Below are 23880 nucleotides of genomic sequence, written 5' to 3'. Positions count from 1 at the left end.
TTGAAAGCATGTTTTTTTAGCAAAGCAAGTGCAGTTTTCACTGAGGCATGGAATAAATATCCATTATAGCCTGAGTGCCCCCAGAATGCACTGCGCATCAGCGCCATGTTTTAGCTCGAGCATAACAAAGGTATAGTGGGGCAGCATTATGGATGCATTTGTGGGTCAGGGAGGCTACTTTTAGAAGGATTTTATCTTTCGTAGAGAGCCAGTTTTTGTTTCTTCGGATATCAGAGATGTGTGCCTTCTTAGGGATACACAGGGCTGCTCTAAGAGCATTATTTTGTAGAATTTAGATTTTATTGGTAATATATTTATTGCTTCCAAAGTATAGGGCATTGCAGTAGTCCAATTTCGACAAAATGAGGGCTCTTGCTAGGGTGATGCAGTTGTTGGTGGTGAGAAAAGGCTTGCTGCTCTGATAACCTTACATGTATAAGCGGTGGAGGAGGCCATAGAGTTAACTTGTTTTTTAAAGGTGATCGTGGTGTCGAGGTAGAAACCAAGGTAGTCTGAACATCCAAAATTCCTAATCATCCCCATCTTTCTGTCCAATTTCCCCAACACCAACCTTTAAGTGAGGGCGTCTGAAAACAAACTTCTAAAACTGTCCCCACCCGCAAGACCTGGCTTTTGAATAGAATGGTGCTGCAAGTGAAGGATGCGTGGGTTTTTGGGGCTGGGGAAAAGTGCTTGCAAAAGTGAAACCTCATGTATACAACATTGTAAACCAAACTGATAGCCTTTTTAAGAACACAGGAAAATCAAAATTGCACAGCACTGCATATCTACATTTATTTTGTTGTTTGATCAGTGTTGAGTATTGCTTGAATTGAAATTTGTATGAAGCAAAGTATCCTGATTTGAGTTTTCCCAACACATCTGTGTGATTTACTTATGTAAAAAGAAGTTTAATTGTGAGCCACAGAAAAGGCGGCATGTGTAGTTTTAGTGCGATCTCCAATTCCTGTGATTCAAATACATATAAATATATTTCCTGTGCACCGGCCTGGTGCTTGGCTCATTGAAGGCCCAGGGGGAGGGATCCAAGGGGCATGAGATAAATCTGAAATAGGGCTGAACAAAGAATTGACATTAAACAGTTTGTTGTGTGACAACATGAGTGGCGAGGGAAGAAACTCCCTGTGTTGAGGGTGGCCTCTCAGAAAACAGTTACAAATCAGGGGCTTGTTACAGGATTTGGCTGGCTATTTTTGACTCATGACAAGTGCATTGTGAAATACTATTCAATTTGATGTAATTGCATTGAGGCTAAGGGAAAGTCATCTTTGCTTTGTTAAAGTACTGCATTGACTTGACCCCTGAGTTCCAGGGAGGTGTAGAAAGAAGTAGGATTTGGTTTTGATTTGGCACTCTGAGTAAAATTAAGTGGGAATAGGGTGATTTCTTTCCCCTGTACAAAGGAAGTTCTGCATAGAAATTGCAAAAAAGCAATTTTAAAATGACTACCATAGATGTGTGTGATACCAGGAGACATGTCCTCACCAAGCTGTTTATTCGTGGAGAGTGGACAGAGGCGGATGTGCAGAGCTGGCAAGTTACAATGATGAAAGAGATTACATCAGAAGGAATTGACATTTGGCTTGACGGTGGGAGGTTACACAAAGCGTTAGAGGCCTTTACATGACACAAATTACATATGGGGAACCGATTCAAATGACTCAGCTCATGGCTCAATTATATTTCTATGTACAATTAGCTGAAGAGTGGTTGCAAATAAAAGAGACCAGTGTCTTGAGTCAAACTGAGGCCCTAAAAAAGTTTCAGCACTCATGTGAACAAAGAAGGAGAAATGACGAGAGAGACACATTTTGGAGGTGAAACAGGAAAGTCTCAAAGAACTACTGCAACATTAGTTAGAACCCAATTTGCAAGCAAGTGCAGAGTGAGAAACATAGTTTTCTACACTCCAAGACACCTATAGTGAGTGTGCAGAAACTGTAAACCACATGCAAGGTACATTTAATGATCAGACGTTTATAGTAGTGCATTGCTGGATGGAATTGTGGCTTCCAAGCAAATAATAAAGGAACTGAAATATGAAAATAACCAGTTAATTATTAAAGGGGTTGACTCCCAAAATGAATTTGACCAGTTCACCAGAATTTAAAGGCTTTAAAACAACAGATAATGCAACCAGCGAAAGAAAAAGAAAGCTTATAGCAGGACCATAGTGTCCTGTGACAAAAAGTAAACCAATTGAAGATGGGTACAGAAAAGGATGAGCATGGGTTCTGGGAATGCACAAAAGTGAGGGAAGAAAATACAGAGCTTCTAGGACAGATGAGGTACGAAGAAGCTGACCTATTTTAGGCAGCTGATGAAAGAGATAGTCAGGAGAAAGAAGTAGTCAATCTCACAGACATTAATTTTACAATCAGCTCAGAGGGAGAATAAATTCCTTCAGCATGATGTGCAGCAACCAAAAGATTGGTTGGTTGCTCAGAGAAGGGTGCTTGAGACCTTAGTGTCAAAATTGAAAATCCAGCTCTCTGAATATCAACAGGAAATCTGGACAGATAAAGGCAAGAATGAAAAATTAAATGAAGAAATTAGGAAATATAAACAGGCATTGAGACACCCTGATCAGTCAGGGTATGGTGTAGGGACTTCTGATCAAGGCAAGGCACCCCTGCCATCAGGGGTCCCAGTCCAGGTAGCCACAATTTCCTATACACAAAGGAGAACTGACCTCATACAGACCCCCAATAGAGAACAGGGGGACCTGAGGCAGTTGGACTTACCCAGGGATAGCCCAACTGATCAAGAAGGCCAGTACTTGTCTGATACTGATCAGTATTCATCTTTAACACACAGAAGGGAAGGGGGCCGGACCAGCGTGTCCTGGGAGATTAGAAGGAATATTGTAAGTACTTCAGACCATGAAAACTCCTATGATGAGAAAGTCAGGGAGTTAGATTGGCTGAAGATGAGAATACAAAGAGACTACCTTGCACGCTTCGCCAAAAGAGAAAACCCAGCTAGGAAGGGCATTCTAAAAACCTCTGTACATTCAGGGAAGGGGGGAATTTCCCAGACTCCCTGAAAATAGGGATGATGAAACAGTATTCTCTCCTGTGCCAAAAGGTGACTGAAGGGGAAGTGGCACTGAGAATTCACAGTGGCACAGGCTAGAGGAGTCCAGACCCTGTGGGTCTGGGAGACATTCCCAGTCTCATAGAGATATGGAGCACCTAGAAGACAGTGAATGGAGAATGAGAATGAAGACAATGAATGGAGCTCTGTACAAATATAACTGGTTTGCAACAGCGCCCTGAAGCCTGAGGGCTTAGGCGCTTTACAAATGGAAAAATAAATAAAGGAGTACCAGTACCAGCTCTGAGTCAGAAAGTTAATAGACTTAGGTGCATAGGAAGAAAAAGACACAGAAACAGAGCAAGGGTTTTGGGAAAGACCCAATAAAACAGATCAAGGACATAAGCACTTCCTGACCCCATACCACAAGAATGCCAAGAAATTCAGTATGGGAACACCTGGAACATTATTAGCAGATGATAACCTAATTTCAGATCAGAAAGGATGTGAATTGCATCACATAAGCCAAATGGAAATTCTCCCCCAACTTCTCCAGTTTGTTTTCAGGGCTAGAGGATGAGGATCATAATAAAAGGTTTACCTATAAGGCAGCCATTTTTAAACATGTTTAAACATGTTTCCACACATCGGAGCCAACATGTTTCCACACATCGGAGCCAACAAGAGGCCGCAAGGCTGCATATAATTCGCAATGTGGGAGGATCAGGTGCCTAGGGAGTTTGTGCAGGAGCACACATTTGCTCAGACTTCCTGGCAAGGGAACACACATAGTAGGGAGTTTGTAAGCACTTATTTCCGTGTGGTCCACAAATACATAATTACTCAGCTGGTGCATGATTTCCATGAACATAGATTGTGGATTGGGTAATTGAAGAATCCACCAGCATCTGTGAGGTCCATAAGCCCACTGATAATATAATCACCCATAAAACCCCCAAGCTGCCTAACCCACCTGCTGCTGTGAAGGTGGCAGAGTTGTGAACTACCCCTCCCTTGGACCTGGAGATGGGCGGGGCCTTAAAGGAACCCTCCTGCCAACAAGAAAAATGGAAAGCAGAAGGGACCCTCCATCCCGGCCCAATCGAATGGTAGTCAGGCAAGGGGCCAGAACAATGGTTCCTCAGACCCAGCCACATATGTAAGCCCAAGGTACAAGGGTACTCCCCCGGCCCAAGGGGGGGTGGAACCAATCAGGTAAGTACTTCCCTGGGAAACCTTGCTCCGAACATCCCTCAGGAGAGAAGTATCACTCCACATCTCAGCCTGATTTTTCCCCCAGAGTCTCCCAAACCAGAACTTCCAAAATAGTCCTCCTCTCTCTCTCCCCAATTCCAGGACAAAAGATCCCTGAACCCAGGAGAAGGGATATGCAGGATGGAAAAGTATGGAGGAAATTTCAATTACCCAAGCTACTACAGAAGAAGGGACCATTACCCTTTTCGGGAGGAGCAGGGGTATGACTCGAGTCTCCCTACAACCCAGAAATGGTCTTACAGCTGGAACGACAGGTCCAGCAACTGACAGACAACCGGGGGTGCATGCTGAGTGCTCAGTCCAACCCTCATCGTAACTCTGCTTCCCATAATTCCCCAACACTCAGGTTTGATGCCTCGGAGGGGGGGAGTGATGTGAGGAAACAATTGAAAAACCATAGGTCCCTGAAGACTGTGCCCAGGTGGAGGGGCGATGCCAAGCCGTAGAAGAAGCTTCCTTTATCACCCAGACATAACCCCTAGAAACCTCTCAGCCTGAAAGTGGCTCCTCTACCCCCGGAAAGGTAGAACCCAAAGAGGAAAGGTTAAGTAGGAGAGGCCGAAGAAGAACCCACTTTGTGAAGGAGCTCAAGATTATACTCTTTGAAAGAGAAGAGTTCCTGGTGACACAGGTAAGCAGACCTTCTCTTTCAAAACTGAAGGGATACATCCCAAAGAAAAAGGGGTTGCAAAAGGCCCTGAGTGGGACAGGGTAATTATGGTGATCGGCCCAGATCAAGAAACTATTCAACCCCCAAATTGTGAGCCAGATAAGGTGGAAACAGAGGTGTCTTCCCCCAAACAGGTTCTGAGAACAGCCTGCTGGTAAAAGGGGACAGCAAAGAATTGGGGAGAAAAGAGGATTCCCCACATCTACCCATTGTTAGTTGCAAATTGTTCTTTACAGATTCCCGATCTCTGACACAGAAAATCGTCCAAGACCACACAGTGTCACAGTTCAATATTAAGAACATGACCACCGGTCTGGCAAATAACTCACACATTCTTTGCACCCTGGAGGAGAAATTAGGCTGATTCTATGCACCGGTCAAGGTGCAAGGTCAGTGTGAATTATCAGCTCTGGAGGACACGGATCCCAACCCAACCTCCTGTCCAAAAAGGTCTTTGGTCAACTCAATTCAGGACAGTGGGAGGGCCACCAAATTCCCCTCAGACCACTTCCCGGACAACTCCAAAATTATAACAGGAATGACATTTCTATTGAAGAGACTGCAGATCTGGAAATCAAAATTGGACGACATTGATTCAAACATCCGGTGGTAGTCGTGACTCCAGAGGGGAGACCTTATTTACTGGAGAACGATCACCTGGGGAGGTTATCACCTCTGATCGACTGTATAAACAAGGTCCTCTGGATCCAGACGGACCGTCCTGTAAAATTAAAAATGTCTATCAACTATGTAAGCATGAATGCTACATGTCATTTAATTGATCAACTTTCTGAGAACATAGAATTCCATTTCAAGAATAATGTAGTCCCAGACATCACAGTCATCGGTGTAGAAGATTGAATTGGTGATTGGAACCCTTCTTGATTCTTGAAAATCAACCTTCCTCCCTATTTTAAGTGGCAATCCTCACTGGAAGGGAACACCCTAAAATGTTACACTAGTCCAAAATCAGAAGATACTGTGAGTCCCGCGAAATCAGACCAGGAAGAACCAGCTCAAAGTCTGACCTACATTAAAAAAAGGGTGAACAGTTGTTTTTCCCATTTCAAAAAAGGGTCAACAGTTGTTTTTCCCATTCAGATGAATGCGGGAGAAGAGCCTATGCTCGCTGGAGTATGCCTGAATAATGGAAGGAGCTTCATCAGCTCAATTGCTGCCTTATGGCATTGAAGTTAAAGTGCAGGATGAGGTTACCATCCCAGGACAGGCGCGACAATTTACTATTCCCTTCAAAATTAAGCACGGACAAAACCTCAAACATCAGGACATCTCTATTAGACCTAGAACACAACACCATTCCAATATTGGTGGATAACAGCGACCCTCGAAGTATCACTTTGGCCACAGACACCTTTATTATTTATGTATTTATTTATTTATTTCATTTATAAATAAAATAACCTGGGGGCTTTGAGGTGCTGGTTACCGGAATACGTTAATTACATTCAATTTAGGTAGATTATACAGGCATAGCAGGTACAGGTGCAATGAAAGAACAGAAGCAAAGAGAAAGCAAGACAGGCTATTCAAAGAGCTGAATTTTTAGTGCTTTACGGAATACCTTGTATGATTGTACCACTACTCAGCGAAGATGGAAGGGAATTGCAATATTTAACTGCGATGTAATGGAAGCTTGAGTTTCCAGCTTTTGCTCGTCTGACTTTAAGTAAGAGTATGCAGTGAGCATAGGATGTCCTGGTCGGTATGGTAGATTGGGCTTTGGCAATTTACTGGATGAGGTAAGAGGGGCAGTATTGAAGAGGCACTTATTGGTGATAGACAGGGTTTTGAAAATGATACATTTACAGATAGGCAGCCAGTGAGCAGCTCTTCTGGCAGCTGCGATGTGTTATTTTTTTTTGGAATATTAAGTGCTGCTCGCAGGGCATTGTTTTGTATGACTTGTAGTTTCTGAAGCTTTCTAGAAGAGGTGCCTGCAAAGAGGACGTTCCAGTAGTCTAGCCTCGAGCCAATGACTGCTTGGGTGATAGTAAGGCATCTGTCTTTGAAAAGGAAAGGTCTTGAAGCATTTAGAAGTTTGGTGGCGTAAGCTGCTCAGGATGCAATAGCGTTCAATTGGCGGGACATGGGAGAGTGGTACCGATGAGACAGGGACCAGGATGTTATTAATGTGGAAGGCTATGTATTGTCCAACGAGGTTTTTTAGAACTGCTGTGCATCCAACTAGTAAGATTTCGGTTTTGTCCCCATTTAGGCAGAGGCAGTTTCCCACCATCCATGTCTGAATCGTGGAATAAGTGTCATTGAGGGTGTTGGAATGGTCCGCATAGTTATATGTGAGGGGCAGTAGAATCTGGGTGTCAGTGGCATAGTTGGTGTAGGCTATGCCGAGAGAGTTGAGGATGTTGAAAAGGGGCCTTGTACTCTCATGACTCTTCCCTCAAGAAAAGAAGTTATCCAGGCGGGAGCCATATGGGAGAAGTTGGCAGAGATAGTAAGGTGGTGGCACATGATTTTGTGATCGACCAGGCCGAATGCAGCGGACAGATACAGAAGAAGTAGAAGTGCTGGATTTACCTTATCCTTGTTCTCATCCCTCTGGTTTTTTAAGTCCAGCAAGGCTGATTTCGTGCCATGGCCTGGGCGGAATCCGGACTGCTGCATGCCGAGGATGTAGTTGGCATCTAGTAAGTGCTGGACTTGCCGATAGACTGCACGCTCTAAGAGTTTTTGCAAGAAGGGGATAGTTGTGAAGGGCCTGTAGTTGGTTGGAATAGTGGGGTCTAAGAAGGTTTTATTACAAGGGGGACTACCCAGGCTTCCTTAATACTGGATTTGTTGATAAAAGTAGTGATGAGTGGTGCTAGAGATTCAGGGCAATCCTTGATAATGGAGGCAGGACATACATCTCCTTTTCACCAAGGGGGTTTTAGACTTTTGATGATGGCTAGGACTTCAGGTACCGAGATCACTTTAAAAGTGAAACCAGTGGATCAAGAGGTTAGGTCGATCAGAGGAGGAGGTAGTGGCTGAGGCATGGGGGGTGTACAGAGTTTGGGCCTCATTACACGGAAGGCGGTGAGCCATGGCGCTATTAGCGCCATGGCTCATGCCGGTAAACCGGCACCGCCTTGGCGGAAAGGGGATTTACCGCCCCATTCCAAGGTTGGAGGGGCGGTAAATCCCCCTTCCGCCATTGCCCTTCCCCATTCCCATTCTGCCCCATAGGGCTCTATGGGAATGGGGAAGGCGCTAATTACGGCACCGCAATTTTGCGGTGCCGTAATTAGCTCCGAGGTCCCTTAGCGGGTTGGTTTTTAACGCCTGCAAAAAGCAGGCGTTAAAGCACCAACCCGCTAAGGGACCTCGTAGTAAGGCGGTAATGGTTAACGGTCACCGTTACCATTAACGGTGGCCGTTAACCATTACCGCCTTCCGTGTAATGAGGCCCTTTGACTTGATTGTTCAGGATTTTTGTGTTCAGAGTGTTGATTTTGTTGAATTGGATGTTGATTGGATGTTTTTTCACCAGGCTTCATCCTTGGTAAGGGTGGGGCGAAAGGGAGTGGGGGTCTCAAGTTCCTTGAAGATGGTAAAGATCTCTCTGGTGTCTGACCTGCCGTTGGAAATTCTGGTGTTGTAGGACATGGATGTAGCTGATAGAGCTTGGTAATTGTAGTGAATTCACCTTTCAGAGTATCTGAAGTTTTTTTTTTGCCACATTAACACTGCCTGGCATTTCTTGTTGAGCAAATCTAGTAGGTCTGGGGTAAACCAAGAATTAGAGTGTCTGACCAGTTTGGTTTTACGAAGGAACTAATGGGATAATGGTGTTAACTGCTATTGATAAGGTTGAGGCATGTATGTCTGCTAATGCATCAGGGTCATTTGAGAAAGGAGGCTTGAGGCTGAGTGTGTCCAACCACAGCAATTACTTTCTTTAGTAAGTTTCAATGAGCTCCATGCGATAGCTAGTGGTAGTTGTATGGCAGTAAGCTGTGGTAAAGGATGGAAAAATCGATAATGTGGTGGTCCATGGACAGGAAGTGTTTGAACTGATTTCAACATTGCAGTTAAGGTCTGCATTCCAGTCCAGATTGTGGCCTTTTATGTGGGTGGGGTTGTTGATGCAGTGCCTGAAGCCTAGGGTGTCAAGGGCCTTGGCCAGTGAGGAGGCATGGGGGTCTTCTAGGTCATTAAGGCCCAAATTTAGGTCTCCCAAGAGGATGATCTTTGAAGAGGCTTTGATGTCATACTCCAGGCTGTGGAGGAGGTTCTCTTCAAAGCTTAGTGTAGGGCCTGGCGGGTGATAAATGAGGTGGATGGTAATGGTGCAGGCAAATGTGGGGGACAGCTTAATGGAGAGGATGTCTATATTCTCTTCGAGGGTGGTGTTGACCTGCCTAATGGTAAGGGAGAATTTAGCTACGAGGGTGACACCACCTCCCCTGGAGGTGAGCCATTCATTCTGGTAAATTGTGTAGCCAGTGGGAATGGCCAGGGAAAGGGCAGGGCCTGATGCATCATGAAGCCAGGTTTCCGAGATGACCAAGGCATCAAGGTATGGGAAGTGATAAGGTAATTGATCTTGAGGGCATGAGCTGATAAGGAGCTTGCATTGATGAGGGTGCAGGTCAAGTAGGGATATTGACTATGGGGGTAGGGCCTGGCTCTTTGTGGCTAGTCAAGGGATTTGGAGTTGTTTGTTCGTCTGATAATTGTTTGTGGTGAACTCTTTCGAAATAAATCTGTTTGCATGCAAACAATTTCCAGGCGAAGAAACAGTCCCAACCCCTCTTCATAGTCCACCCAAATGCACCCACACCCACCCCACCCCTCTACTTACCCGCTTGCTCGTCTCCAGGTCCCCTGCAACCCTGCAGTGTCAGATCTGTCTCTCTACTGCGGGTCATATCTGATGACAAAGGGTCCCTTTTTCTTCTTTTCCCTTTTTTGGTCCCCCACCTCCCATGTTGTGGAAGCGGGGGGCACCACCGCAACCCCCAAATACAAAAATACCCAACACGGGGAGTGGAGGATACCCACGCAACCCCTGCTCCACATGTTCAGTATGTTTTGTTATCGATTGAATGGCACTGGCCGAATTCGGTCAAATGTACCATTCAATCGATTATAAATGATCAAATAGGCTAATACCAGTCAGGGTAGGTGCGGCAGTGGGTATGATAAGCATAGAGATGTGTAGATTGTCTGGGTGAATGGCAGGGGGAGAGCGGGCCTTCGTGAGGGCATTATTGAGCGTGGGGAACTTCCATAGCTTGGATTCAATGCAAGGGTTAGCTGTATTAGGGCTGGTTATAGAATTGTAACGGTCATCATTGGCAATAGTATTTTGGAGGGTGGCTGCATTGCAGGGGGGTACAGTATGAGGGGCAGCAGAGATGGGTCTATTGATGTGTGCATAGCTGTTTTGATGTGCAGGCACATAGGAGCCTTGGCTGGAATTATCAAAAGACCTGTTGGTACATGGGGCTTAAAGCAAGGAGTGGGTTGCGTTCTCAGAACTATTGGTACCATCAGGCATGCTGTGGCTGAGGCATACCTTCATAGATCCGGTGCAGGAATCAGTATCTGTGGGGCGGTATGCCTCTACTTTTGTTTAAATGTTAGCATGTGGGTCAGGATACCTACTGGTGTGCAAGGGCTTACAGGCAGTGAAAGGGGCAGAAAAGGTAGGTATATTAGTAGTATGTAGGCATTTAGCAATAGCTGGCCAATGAATGTTGGAGTTAGCTGTCATAAAGTCAGTAATGGAAGGAGAAGCATGTATCATCCTAAACACATTTTTGCAGTAGCTAGTGTGGGCAAGCATATCATTCCTTAAACAGGTATTCAGAGGAATTGTAGGCATACACGTAACAGCATGCATAGTGTTAGTAGCATTGACAAGAGTAGTACAACAAGCATTATTATGGTAACGAACAGTGGAAGTCACATCATTATTAATGCAGATAATCACAAGCACAAAGTGTACACATGAATCAACATACATGTAATTATTAGCATTGACAGTATTGCTACCGTACAAAGACAGAGCATTGCATGGGCTGGCATTAGGTGAGGGAGAGATAATGCAGGAGGCAGCCAGCTGGGGGTAGCATGTGTTTTTTCAATGTTCGGTTATACACATGACTTGTTGGCAGCGCTCGAGTTCTTCAAGGTAGAGTTGGTGCAAGGTGCTACGTATGTGCAACTGAGTGAATTGCGAAGGTGATTAGCCTATTGGAATGGTGGTTGATGCCCAACATATTTCTATTGATTTAGGTAATGAAATCATGAGACCAATCCCAAAAAACTGTTTCGACATCAGCAACGGAATTTCTCAGCAAAAAATGTTTACTAGGCATGGGGAGAATTTCTTGGTGTATTCTTCCTGTCCCTCTGGGGTGGAAGAGGTGACCTGCGACATCAGGAGAAAGGAGAAGGTAGTGTTCCAAGTCGAGGATCAGTGCCTCAAATCCCTGGAACCTCCTGCCCAGGTCAACACCACCAAAAGAGATCTCTCCACTGTGTGAAACCTGACAGTGTCTCCCTAGCTAGTCCCAAGGGATCTGTCACCCAGTTGACCAAAACATGGCCATTGCTATTGGATCCAGTTACTGGGGTTGGGCCAGTGAGGGAGGGTCACCTGTATGGGAGGTCCTTGGGGAGTGGGAGTGGGACACTGATGGGTGAGATGTGATATCCCCCTTCTTTCAATATCTTTTCCCCATCCTACCACGTAGGACATTCGAAAACACTGCCCCCCCTTTTCCGACATGAACACTTTCACACAACATGAAAGACAACGAACTAACACCTGGCCCGTTTACCTGACAAGTCCCAATACAAGGGTCAGGTAAAGTCAGGCAATTGAACAGAAGCACACACACCTGAAGGCCCTTCCACTTCCCCCAGGGATAAAAGGTGGAGCACGAGAGCACAGTACGAGCAAGGCAGACTGCACAACGTGAGAGCTAACTCAACATGGCAGTTCAAGAGGAGGAGAAAGACGGAGAATACCAAAAGGGTGATGAGGAGAGAAACAACCTTTCTCTTTCCGAACAAAGCCTCTGAACCCTCTGCAGAAAGAATCATAAGACAGCAAACAGTAGCCAGAGTGTGTTGCAGCAGATCTCAATGGTACACAAGACCCTCCTCCACTGATAACCAAGATGGGGAAAGACACTTGTCTCAGTGGTACCAACCTTGACTCCAAAGAGAAGGAAAGCCAAGCAGTTCATTACAGCTGTTGAGTCGAGGATAAGAAATCGAACTGTGTTGAACAAAAACTAGCAAGCGGCTAATTGAACTGTGAAAGCATAAAGAGCTATTGATAGTAGACGGAGGAAAACCAGCAACAGAGGAGTCCGGCACCACATGGGTGCTAACACAAGGTACTCTGGCGATTGCCTGATTGTTGAAACTGCGATAAACACAAGGCCTTTGGAGAAGGCAAAAAAGGGGGTCAAAGTGGGCATACAGGGATCTTGTAAAATCCTCTGTACAGTTGAAAGTCTTTGACCGACAGATGAATGAGATGTTAAGGAAAGTGAATCCTGTATCATAAGAGTTGGATGGAAAAGGCACGATTAATAAAGTTGGCAACAGTGAACCCGGCGGCGGGATGCTGACAAAAGGGGGCAAAATCTGCAGTCCTTATTAACAGTGTGTTGACAGAAGTGAACCCGACCGAGGAATGTCCACAATGAACTGTTTGAATCATGAAGCTAAGGGGAATGAGTCCATATCATAAAAGTTGAATGAGAAAGATACAAATGACAGGATTGGCAAGAGGGAGGCTGATAAAAGGGTCCGAAGTCTAAAGGCCCGAAGTACAGTGTGTTATCAGGAAGGATGCCAACTGAGGGATGCCCACAGTGAATTGTTTAGCAAAAGTTGGCAAGATTGAACCTGGCAGAGGGATGCCGACAGAAAGGGGCGAAGCCTGAAAAATTTGTTTCAAAGACATTAAGATTTGTGAATGTAAGAAAAACCATAGTGAACACAAAGAAGGGAGGGTAAGGTCTGAAAGAGGTCCAACCCCGAAAGAGGGAGATACAGGGGTGGAAAGTTATCACCCAAAGTCGAGTGAGAAAGGAACTGTTTATTTGTTTTGTTGAAAACGATTTGTGAGGGCTCTACGGCTGGCAGCGGGGGACCCATGGGTGAAGCCATTGGCAAAAAACGTATATGTAGAACAGAAATGTTTATTTGTTTGTTGAATACATCAGGCCCTTGAAGGCAAGAGACTTTTGTTGAAAGAGACTTAACCAACAAAAAACCTGATAGCTGGTACGAAACTGTCAGTTCGTGCTGGGAAAGCTTGAGTGTGTGCTGTGCTCTGGAGATCCATTTTGTCCCGTGCTCAAAACATGGGGATGGAAGTGCCCTGCCAATCACATTGTGACTTATTATTTGTGAACACTTCTTTCTTTATTGAAAACCCTATCCCACACTCTTTATGTAATTAGCGGAAACATTGACAATAGGTTTTTCTTAGTATAGGCCCTTTTCTTTGACACAACACCACTAGGACTGCCTTATTTTCATTTGATTGTCATAGCTTACTGCCATGTTAGCTTTAGGTTTAGATTAGGCATTTTTCCAACCTGCAAACTCAGTTTAATAAACACCCTTGAACTGTGATCACTTGCGTCTGTCTTCACTGTTGCCACCATGAGTTCCTTACACCACCCAAGTGGAGGATACCACTGAAATTCCAAAGCCCAAGGTCTTTCCAGGTTTCAAGAAGATGGTTGAGGAAAGGACACATTTTGCTGATGCCAGTGAGATCGAGGAGCAAAGACAAAAGCTGAAACAGGTCTTCCTGGAATTCTAAGATATCTTTTCAGTGGACTCATAAGACTGTGGCTGCACCTCCATTCATTCAACCGTTATACCCACGGACCACAAGATGGCTCCCGTATTTGTCAAACAATACCGGTTACCTCTCGCCCCCATGATGTCACTCACAGAGTTTGTTACAAACTTAGAACACCATGGGATAATTTGTCATATTCACAGTACCTTCAACAGTTGGGTACTGGGGATACTCAAACCAAACAGCCAATGGAGACTTTGTGCAGACCTAAGGGAGTTGAACGAACGGTTCCACATGATAAGATGGCCACTTCCCTACATCGATCAGGGGCTGGCACAGATCCAAAGGTCAACGGTGTACACCGCCATTGACTTGACTAACGGCTACTGGACAGTACTTGTGAGTAGGGAAAACCAGTACAAGCTTGCCTTTACTTTTGGGGGGAAGCAGTATACGTGAACCCAAACCCCTTTGGATAGATCAACTCTGACAATGAGTTTGACATCTGTCTAGATAAGGGCATGCCCGACTTGGGCGAAAGGGGAAAGCTGGCCTGTGTAGATAATGTTGTGATAAAGAACTCAACTATAGAGGAACAGATACCAGAGATCCACTACATTATAACCCAGTGGCAGAAAGCCAGAGCAAAAATATCCTTTCAGAAGGCACTGAGGTGTAAAATCTGAGTGAACATCTTAGGGCATGAGATCACCCTGAGGGTCTTAATCTGAAGGCAAAGAAGGTGGAAGTCTTATTAAAATTAAAAGACCCTTCTTCTCTGGGAGAATTAAGAAGGCTTCTTGGACACACTAATTATAGGCGGAAGTTCATTGAAGACTACGCAGAGGTCACTCGACCCGTGGTCCATTCATTAAAGGCCGGAGTCAAGTGGGAGTGGGGTCCGGAACAAGCTGAGGCAGTTAAACCACTGAAAAGAAGCCTTTCCCAGGCTCCTTGTTTGTCTTACCCCATAAAGAACAAGAAATACTTCTTGGAGACAGGGTTCTCAGATGCTTGCCTAACAGCGGCGTTGTATAAAAAGCATGACAAGTTCAACAAAGTCATCTTGTACATGAGCAAGACTTTGTCCTATGTGGAGGAAAAATTCAATGACTGCAAGATGGCACTCCTGGCAACGGTGTGGGTGTGGAAAGATTATCACCCCTTCATCCAGGGGGAGCACATCATTGGCGAGACTCCTCACCATCCTTTGACATATCTCAGAAGTGACAGAATTTGGGCGGGGAATGTTAGTAATTCCAGAATTACTTCCTGGATTCTGTCCAAGCAAGGCTTTCCCGTGGAGGTCAGATATGGCCAAAACAAGAAGAGTCCACTAGTGCAAGTGTTGGCGTACTTGCATGATTGAGTTCAAGAAAACTGTCTCAGGATGAAAGTCTATTGACTAACAACAACATGGGGGTGCACTTAACCTCACCACAAAGGTTCTATGAATAAGACACATATCAGGGATATCCACAGTTTATGTGGGTGGGTGCTACTACCATGTAGATAACAACGGGGAAAAATAACAAGCGGCTGACATTGGAAATGCTTGGGTGAATGATACCCTGGAACCCTTTGCTGGTTACAAAATAGGACCCAGAAGTAGTCAGGTTGCGGCGTTAAAGGCCATTCATTAAAAAAATCCTCACTGCAGTGCACCAGCAACTCAATGAATTGGTCATATTCACTTTTCTCTGATTATGTCAGGAATGGGTTTGTGGAGGACCTGATTAACTGTAACAATCAAGGCATGCTTTGTGCCAACAACAAACCATTAACACATGCCAAACTGATCCAGTCAATTCACAATCTGGTGACCTTCATTGAGATTACCATTTATTGGAAGAAAATAAGGGGTCATTCAAAGCTAGAGAGGCCAGATAAGACTGCAAATGACCTGGCTGAACAGCTCGCTAAAACAACAGCTCCACAAGGGTCTTTCATAGAAAGAAAATCCTTGCTGAGGGAAATCCATGTTGCTGCTGTCACCAGGTCACAAACTCATGTGAATAGTGAACTCTTGACTGCCCAGTGGAGTAAATATACCCCAGATGCAGATTTGATCACTGCACAGAAAGATGACCCGATCATTGGAAAATTCTATCGACACATTGACCATGTGAGTTTTCCTCTGACAGAGTCGGATTAGGCTGGTAAAGAGGCTCTCCAGGTGCTGCTAAAGTTCTCAAAGTTCTGATCCAAGACGGTTTGTTGGAAAGGAGAGCCCTACCTGACTGTTACCAGTGGGTGGAACCTATCTCATCCCAAAGCCTGATGGGCATAGGGAGTTTCACATGACATTAGAAATCTTTTGCAGGTTGCCTACTGGCCACACATGGGCCAGGACCTCATGATGTACCTAACGGTGTATCTTGGGTGTGCTCAATTGCAACCCAGTTCACTCACACACAGTGCTCCCCTAAAAAAAGGGGAATGACACTGCTTGGGTCAGATTTTCAAGTTGATTTCATAGGGCCAGTGATCTGCTCCTCTAGAGTAAACAAGTACATGTTGACTGTGACATGCTTGTTCACAAAGTGGGTAGTGTGTCTTCAAGCCCAGAATTGTAAGGCAGAGAAACCTGCTGCACTAATGATCAACCACACGTCTCACGTTTCGGCATCCTATGAATGATGGAGTTGGATTGATTAAATCCTTTTACCAGTGAGGGGATGGTGAAGACGTGGGAGATTCTAGAGGCAAAAAGAAAACTCCACGCTTCAAGCATGGGTGGTAGAGCGATACAATAAAACAATTGTAAGTATCTTGAAGAAGTTGGTGGAAGACTCTGGGCCCAGTTGGGACATCCTATTACCACTTGTCCTGAAGGCTTTAGGGTCTACACCATCTTCTATAACAAAGATGTCTCCATTTGAGCTTTTGACCATACGAAAAATGTTGTTACCTCAGCATCTGCACTAAAGAACTCAGGAGCAGACACTGATAAATGTGTCCACGACTCATGAGTACATTGAACATTTAAGGAAGGACCTCCAGCACGCTTTTGCTTATGCTCGGTGGAATTTAGAAAAGTCGGTTGATAGAATGAAGACCTATTATGATCTAAAGACCAACAAAAAGGAGTATGAGGTAGGAAACAAGGTTTACCTGTACAATCTTCAAAGGAATCAGACCAAGGAGCAGGAATTTCTTCTGTATTGCCGGGGTGCCTTTGAAATTGTAGATAGAATATCACCTGTTGCTTACAACATCTGCACCCAAACAGGAAAACAGACAGAAGAAAAATGGGTCCAAATCAATCTGCTGAAAAGCTGTCATACCGGACAAGCTTTACGACTGATTGAGGAGCCAAATGAAAGTCGAGCAGAGGAACCATCCGAAGAGTGAAAACCCTGCATGTAGACTTATAACAGGTGTGTAGTTTGATCAAATATTCTTTGGAAATGGTAAGGACAAAAATAGGTTATCCTGATGTTTTGAAATATTATGTCTATTTTTAATGTAATTATTTTTTTTTACCCTGGAATTCATGTTCTGAAATGGTATATCTGTTTCTATGTGATGTTTTATTTTCTCTCGAATGCAATGTCCAATCTTCAGGGAAATATGCGGTGTAAAAAGTACTGAACCTTTCTTTTCTTTCTATTGCTAGATTATTAACTTCCTTCAATTTGAGCCTGGGGACAAAAGGGGAGTCCGGGGACGACCCCGAGGACCCCAGGAAGAATGATGGAAATGGGAGATATTCCAGGAAGCTCTTCAAGACTTTCCTTTTCACCTCCTCCTTCCCTTCCCCCCTCCTCTGTTAATCCCATAGTTGCTCAGATTGGTGACCAGGGCCCTTATGTGTCCTTCTGGGCCCTGGCCTCTGTAAGGAAGGCATGGTATCAAACAGTAAAACAGACACAAGTGATCACAGTTCAAGGGTATTTTTTGAACTTCTATTGGGTTTGAAAAATGTCTACCTAATCCTAAATCTAATGATGGGAGCAAGTTGCAACCATCAAATAATAATAACACAGTCTTAGGTGATTCTGTCAAAATAAAAGGGCCTCTACTAATAAACATATTGCAAATACTTACTTCTAAATACAAACAGTGTGGGAAATAATGATATGCAAAAGAAAAGTGTTCAATAAATGATACGGCAGGATATTCAAGCCGTTGGCTTACCTTCCCCACGTTTTCGGCACAGGACAAGGAAGCACACTCGAGTTTAGCAGACTCTGGCTTCTCTAGCAGGAGGATGCAGCTCACAACTTCATCATCAGGGCCTTTTATGCAAAAGTCTCTGTGCCATTCAAAGTCTATTATTTCAGAGGGCCTGATGCAATACAACAAAATATCCTTTCTTCTCAGGGTTTTCATATATACAACTTCTTGGGTGATTTACGGTTCACCCTGGGTCCCCCTCCACAGGGCTCAGACCCACTTTAACAAAAGACCTTCAATTGTTCTCCCTCTGCCAGACTCTGAACAAATTCATGTACTTTTCCAAAACTTTCTAAACTTCATCAAAATCGAAGACTTTCAACTGTGACCTGTCGCAGGACCACTTCAAATTCACATTTATTTGTTCTCTTTCAGTTGGTCTCCCTCTGCCAAGCTCGGACCAGATTTATCAACTTTTGTCACACCTCAAATGGATACCTTAGAGAGAACTTTTGTTTGAGCACCCACGTGGTGCCGGACCACTCTGTCAAACATATTGTAGCTTGCTTTAAAGTTCAATCAATCCTCAGCAGTTCAACTTTACTTGAGTCTCTTATCACACGCATTTTTTGCCAACAAAGTTTGCACCAGTGCTCACCATACAATGTTGCTGCTTGCAACTTTGGCTTCAACACAGCCCAGTCTTTTATCGGTCTCCCCAACTCACCTGCTGTGTTGATTTCACTAACGCTGCTTTCTTTTTGGAGCCAAGGACAGTACTACGATGGCTGGTGATTTTCCCCAACTTAATTATTGATGCAGGATGACCCCGGGTATCTCCTACACAAAATGCAGGATTCTTCAGCCTGGTTTCCTGGTTGTACGCTTTCTATTCTCAAGGTCTCTAGAAAGTAACAGTTCCTTGTCGAAAAGGTCATGGGAGTTTCCCTCCTTCTGTTTTGCCATCTTTCCTCTCTCATTCAGCCTATGTCGTGAAACTGCTGTTTCCTCGTGTACTTTGCTTCACACAGAGTGTGCTTTGTGGTCCGCCTATTATCCGTGCGGGGAAGTGTAATGGAAGTCAGGTGTGTGTGATGGTCAGTAATTGCCTGACCTCGTCTGACCATTGTATTGGGACATGTCATGTATACTGCTCGGGTGTTAGTCTGTGTTCCCTCATAGCAGCCTGTCCGTGAGAAAGTGTTCATGTTGTAATGGGGGGGAGGGGTCCAGTTCCTAAATATCTTACCTGCTAGGATGGTGTAAAGGTGCTACAGGGAAGGGGATACAATGTCTCGCCATCCGGTGTCCCACTCCCTCTCCCCAAAGACCCCTCACCCGGGGGATCCTCCCGCACTGTACCACCTCCAGGAACTGGATCCAAAAGCTATGGCCATGTCCTCACCACCTGGATGACAGATCCCCAGGACGAGTGGGTGAGACACCATCTGGTTTCTCACATGCCCTTCCCCTATGCAAGGTGTATATACTTGGTCCTTTTCTAGGTTCTTCGATTTGAAGAGCCTGGATGGAACAAGAGGGGAATACATCCAAGGACTCTCGCATTGTTCATGGGTTTCTTTTCTTTCGCTCTGGTAGAGGTGAGATGTTCCCATTTATCTCCTGAATGCATCCCATAAACTGGCATTGACTCTGGAATTAGTTGCTCTCCATATTTTGTGGAACGTTTTTGGTGAATGATAGGCTCAAGGGGTTCTTTCTCCGTCCACTCCCATATGGGGATGTTTGGGAGTAACAGTTGGAGTGCCAATGGTCTTCGTGTACAAATACCCTATGGGGAATTGGAAGCTCCTGCAAGAGAGTGTAGAATGCTGGGAAGTCCCTTCCCACAATTACTTCTTTGGGGAGACAAGGAACGATGGCTGATTATACCCAATATGACTCTCCCCTGATGTTAATTTGCACAGGTATTTTGGGGTATATTTTGTTATCCTTGTGTACACATGTCGCTCTAACTAGGGTTGCATTTTCGAGGTCTGTTGTTGTAACCAAATTGGCCCTTATAGTCGTTTGTTTGGTACCTGAGTTGATTAATGCCTTTACTTGTTTTCCCTTTACCATGGCCTTTTCATATGTAAAGTCGGCAGAAGATTGACATAAACATACACTAAAGGTTTCTAGATTTTTTCCATGTTCTTCCCAGTCTTCCCCTCTTAGACAGCGTATTTGCATGGCTTCTTCCTACAGATTTTCAGCACAGTTTCTGGCCAACCTGTGTAGATCCTTATCCTATTGAACTGAATATTTATTTAATGTATTCCCCTTTAGCAAAACACCAAGGGGTGCTTTTTGTTAACATTTGAAATTAGCAATGCTGATTCCCAGTGTTCACTGGAAAATATAGCCTGTGATGTAATTGGCTGATTCTATTTTTCATGTTAACCCCACCTTCTTTTAGGAAGAGGGGTGTCCTGGTGCCTAAACTAGGAAATACCTAAACTGCCAGGTTCCCCAACACAGGCCTTTCAGTGGAGGGGAGTCTGAAAATCCCAAATTCCGAAATCATCTCAATTTTTTGGTCCAGCTTCCCCAACATAGGCCTTTAAGTGGAGTGGGGTCTGGCAATCTAAACTTCCTAAATCATCCCAATTTTTCTGTCCAGCTTCCCCAAAACAGGCATTTGGGTGGAGGTGGGTCTGAAAATTCAAAATTCCTAAATCATCCTAATTTTTCAGTCGAGCTTCTCCAACACAGATAGGCCTTGAAGTTTAGGGAGGTCTGAAAATCCCAAATTCTTAAATCATCCCCATTTTATTGTTCAGCTTCCTCAACATCCCCATTCTGCAGCACATCCACCTCAAGGGAGGAGGGCTGGAGCCCATCCCTGACTACACCAGCCTCTTCACGACGATCAGAGACGATGACTTTTGCCGACACCATGGTAAGACTGAATGTGTGAATGTGCACACGAAGCACTATCAGCTCACCCCAAGATCCTGTGCTACCCACACGAGCAGAAAAGTATCCCATATAAGCATCATAGAACCAGCTGCTCTTTCATTACAACAGGTGCAGCAAAATATGTGTGTCCGTTGCATATAAGAGGGCTGCCGTGCAGCTTTTGTTGTCTCGTTGCCTAGCAACGCTTTGTCCATGAGCCGAGGAGCCTGATTGGGCTAGAGATCCACTTAGCTGTTCCGGCATTACTGGAAGGCATGAGCCGGCCTATACATCAGAAGGCCTGATTCAAAAGGCCGTTTGCCTGTCTGTGGCAATCCATGCCGTGGCGACCCCTCCAACATCCACTATACATGAGTAGACACTATCTAGCATATCACATACTGTCAGTTGTCCATATTCTCCTCAGAAGCGCTATTGCAGCATATACTTTTGTTCTACGAACGTACAATTGCCAAACTTCCTCACCAACTCTAAAACGGTGACCAGGGGTCTGCTACTCATCACCCCAGGGAGAGTACTGTGCCATGCCGTGTGTGTGTGTGTTTGTGACTCCGGCACTCGATTAGTATACCTTCTGCAAACACTGACTCTAACTATGATTATATACCTGTCTGTTCATAGGGACATGTTGCATAATCTCGCCGCTCACTGCCTACATCTACCAAGAACAATTTGTACAGCACACACTGCAGATTTACCGAGTGGTACGTCACCTGATGAGGCCATGTCATGCGGTTATTGGATATCAAGTACCCTACAACATTACTTTGGTCTCCAGATTGTTAGTAACAAGTAGTTGCTAACATGCCTGCTAGATTTACTGAGTTTCTACATGTTTTTTTGAACTGCGATGTATATTTATTATATCACTAGATTTAACTTGTCTCTACATAGTTCTGCCGTGATCCCCCACTTATAACACTGCCAACACGGTCCATAGCAAGTTCAATATATGTCTGTACTATCCAATATAACATTAGCCACATACTGCACTCTTAAGTCTAAAATGAGTTGTACCATCATTTCTTAATTGCAAGTACCTTTCAGTCAACTGTTATTATTGTGCAGCCTCACGTCTGATGCTACTTACAAGGCTTCGAGAAGCCTAAAATACATATTCTCTAACGTTGCCAACCACAATATTGTGCTACCCGAGTGCTGCTTGATCTAACCCCCCCCCCCTTAGGCACACTACCCAAACTGTCTGGACCCTGTACATTACAACCAAGTCTGGTATTGACTGCATATAGCTCCTAAGCACTAGGCTAAAACCTGTTTCAATTTAATCTACCCCTAGAGACCTAGCCACTTTAGTATCCTTAGGCTTTATGGTAAAGTACCCATACAGGATTCTGACTCATAATCTCCCATAGCTAGCTGACCACACGCAAATACCATGCAAACCCCCGAGCCCCCTGCAGTTGTCCTCCTGACCAACTTAGTTACTGCTAACTGCTACGCATTAGCGCTCAACCCCTTACAATCAGTGCCTAGGAGTATGAACCCCTGCCTTCTCACATTCCACGACTGGAGATCAAACCAACAAAATTCCTGCCACCTTTGAAGTTTAGTCACCCTCTCACCACCATCAGACCAACTACATTCTGACTGGAACTGAAAGTAGGAACTAACTTTCACAATATTAAAACTACAATTCCGATTGGTTCAACAGATACTATTACACCCAGCCAATGGATTCATCTCTATGCCACTAAAACCAATACCGAACCAACCATGCTCCACCAAAGTTAGAAGCTGGAGACTCGGCATAATCCCCCCAAGGTACTAATCAACCATAATTCAGACTCAAAATTTGCCAACAAAAACCATAGGCAACAACAGAAAGCGCAATCCACCCCCTAACCTGGTCGACAGTACCAGTTCACACATCTTAGGCGCCTTATTAAACATCATATCTATGGTTGCTCATGCCACAGACACAGCCGAAGCCGACATAATTAATACTGAAGAATTAGATTTTATAGCCATAACGGAGACATGGGTTCACGCTGCAGCAGGACCATCTCTGTTACTGGCCATACTAGACAATTACATCATCCTAAGAGCAGACAGAGAGACTGCCAGAGGAGTTGGTATTGCCCTTACTGCAAAGTCCAGCCTAGGGTTCAGAGTAGTAACCTCACACATGGTCAAATCATGTGAACTACTCACAGTCAAACACACTATTTCTAACTCAAGTACAGTAACCGTCCATCTTATTTATTGACCACCTGGTCCAATTGAGGCCTTTGAAGAAGATATCACCACAATACTCTCTGCAAATACCAAACTTACCTCACAAATATGAATGTTAGGCGACTTTAATTTGTATTACCACGATCCCAATGACCCACATGCTGGGGAACTGGCAAATACCCTCAAGAATTGGGCGTAATGCAAAGATTCATTCAGCCCACCCACAACAATGGTAGAACCTTGGACTGGGTGGCAGACTTCAACTGCAAATCCGTAATCACGTCTGTCATACCCAAAACTTGGACAAATCATTACTTGATATCCTTTAACACCCGTGTCAGTTGACGAACCAACAGAATTAACTCTACTGCCCTGCCTCTCCTCACAAGGAATAAAAGGAATATCACAGAAGACAAGCTCTGCCCCTTCTGCTTCCAACATTGAACTCCTTACCAGACTCTTCTGACCCGGCTAGGCTAATAGACCTATATAAAGTGACTATCACACAAGCCTTAGACTCCATCGCTCGCTTTAAATGCGTAAATGGAAACCTAGAGCCCACCTTAACTCATGGTTCACACCCCAGCTAAAAGCCTTGAGAGCAGAAAAAAGAAAACTAGAGGTATTATGGAAAAACAAACCTTCCAAAGAGAATAAACTCAACCTGAACGATATGTCCACTAAATACAAAGCAGAAATACTGCATACCAAACCTGAAACCTATAATGACAGTACTAAGGAACTCTTTGTTATTTTAAGGGAAATGGAATCCCCTAGCTTCCCAGAGGACTCGTGCACGAAGGCCAAAACTTGGTGCACGAATATCCAAAATGCT

The sequence above is a fragment of the Ambystoma mexicanum genome, chromosome 10 (genome assembly GCF_040938575.1).
Source record: "Ambystoma mexicanum isolate Mex_15411 chromosome 10, UKY_AmexF1_1, whole genome shotgun sequence".
In the NCBI taxonomy this organism is placed as follows: Eukaryota; Metazoa; Chordata; class Amphibia; order Caudata; family Ambystomatidae; genus Ambystoma; species Ambystoma mexicanum.
Note: the sequence above shows the minus strand (reverse complement) of the source record.